Source organism: Hydra vulgaris, chromosome 02, assembly GCF_038396675.1.
Source record: "Hydra vulgaris chromosome 02, alternate assembly HydraT2T_AEP".
Lineage (NCBI taxonomy): Eukaryota > Metazoa > Cnidaria > Hydrozoa > Anthoathecata > Hydridae > Hydra > Hydra vulgaris.
This window is the reverse complement of record NC_088921.1, coordinates 32,776,637-32,778,972: the sequence shown is the minus strand read 5'-3', so window position 1 is coordinate 32,778,972 and position 2,336 is coordinate 32,776,637. Positions and strand designations below refer to the sequence as shown.

General features: G+C 23.2%; 1 long non-coding RNA gene across 1 annotated transcript; it reads left to right on the top strand.

Moving 5' to 3' along the window:
• Positions 1-963: 963 nt before the first annotated feature.
• LOC136076481 (uncharacterized) lies at positions 964-2,003 on the top strand. The gene is made up of 3 exons (XR_010636308.1): positions 964-1,561; positions 1,648-1,699; positions 1,818-2,003. It is a non-coding gene; the product is annotated as an uncharacterized LOC136076481 (long non-coding RNA).
• Positions 2,004-2,336: the final 333 nt, after the last annotated feature.

Here is a 2,336-nt window from a genome sequence, read left to right as displayed (position 1 = left end):
AAGAATGCACACCAGGCTTACAACAGTTTATTTGTGAATTGTGTTCTTTATCCAATAATTTTTAAAAAACCAAATTTAAAAACATTTATAGTGATAAACTAAATTTGTTAAATGTATTATATTTAAAATATATATATTTCAGTTTATAGTATTTTATTTTTATTTTTCTTAGTAAAACATAAACGAAATTAATTTGTACTCGTTTTACATTAAATTCTTATCTAAACTTGTCAAAATCCAAATGTGACAATCAACCCCGCACCATGTGACAACCTACCCCGTGAGCGGGGCTAGTTGTCACACAGAAGTGGTCTTTGAAAAATGATTTTACAGCAATAAATATTTCACTCAATGTCATAAAAATATTATAATAGTTACTGGAAATAGTTAAACTAGCTTTGTGCAAAGTTTGGCATTGATTGGATGAAAATTAAAAGCTGAGCAGCCTAAAATGTAAAATGTGTGACAACCAACCCCGCTCTCCCCTATATATATATATATATATATATATATATATATATATATATATATATATATATATAAATATATACATATATATATATATATATATATATATATATATATATATATATATATATATATATATATATATATATATGTATATATATATATATATATATATATATATATATATATATATATATATATATATATATATATACAACATCAAGTTTCGTTTTATTAAAGTGTAATTTTGGTTTTACTTATTATAATATATACTTAACCCTATAAACATTTCTCGTAAGTCTTACTTTTTTTATCAATAAATATTTTAAATGTTAGAAAAGCACATGAGTAAAATTATCAATATAAATTTTATTAAATTCTATTTTTTTAATGTTTTTAATAGAAGGATCATGTATTTTATATTAAGTTTTTTTTATATTTTGATTTCATATATAAAAATCAACATTAAATAAAAACAAAAATTTTCAGCATTTTGTTAAATGATACATAGGTTTTTATCAGTTCAATACAACTTTTTAAAGCATTGCACATTTATGTATCCGTGTTATTACAACCTTAAAAAGCCACATTTATATACACATATATATACATGGTGTAATTGTCTGCATTAAAACTCGAATGATGGTTTGTGCACAGCCCATAAACTTTTGTCTTTAAGAGCGCACTTCCTCATTTCTCATTTTTTATTCAGTGTATAACTTTTGATAAATTTATATTTATTTCTTGCGTTGCATTACAGTGTTTTTATATATGAAAATATTTTAAACATTTTTGCATTAAAGTGTTTTTGAAGTTAAAAAATTTTTATTAACCAGATCATCATTTAGAAGATTTCATACAAGTTATGATGTGTTATACTCTTTGTTGTTATATATACAAGTTATGATGTGTTATACTCTTTGTTGTTATATATATTTTTGCATCTTTTTAGTTCTTTTTTTTTTTTTTTGTCTTTTTACTGTTGAAACATGGTTTAAATTTGGTAAGTGATTCATGATTTGAAATTTACTTTATTTATCATAAGCCAACACTTAAAGAGAATCTGGGAAAAAAACTGGAATTTACATTTGAGGTAAAAATAAAATAAAATAAAACAATTGTGTTTTCTGGTAACATTACAAATTCAGTCTTTACTGTTAATGCAATTTTGTTCTAAAGGTTGACACAGCCGGAGAACCAATCCTGTCATTATCAGTAATAACAGCAACAGGTGACTGCAGTGTTTAATACTCCTTTTATATTACATATTATAGTTGCTTTTCCATTTTAGAGTTATCTTGCAACGCTTTATTTATCATAAAAACGAATAAGGGCCCGCATATTTTTAGGTTATAAAGAGTGTCGAACTAAAGTAGGAAAGAAGACAACCCCTCCTTATTTCGTAGAAGCGGCTCCTTTAGATGGCAAAAAAAAGTGGTGGCAAAACAATTAACAACATCTACAATTAGAATTTTTGTAGTTTTTTAATCTACTTATTGTAGATGTCGTTAAATATTTTTTAACATATTTTTTTATATTCTGTTTTGATTTTTGTATATATATTGCAATTGTATATAGTATAATTTAAAAGAAAAAAGAAAAAAAAACTTTGTTTTTTTTTTAAATAAGAGTTTTTGTTTGTTTTGTTTGTAAATAAATTTTGTTAAAAGATTTATTTTGTTTTTTTTTAACAGTTGATGGTTCGCTCATTGTAAATAAATATATATACTTATATAAGTAAATATATACTTTTGTTTTGCATTTTATAATTTTGGCAAAAGCTTTTATTGATTTAAAATCTTGTTAACTTTTAATTAAAGTTACTCTTTTCACCTGTCGATTAAATGTAGAGGAGTGAGGGTCGAAGT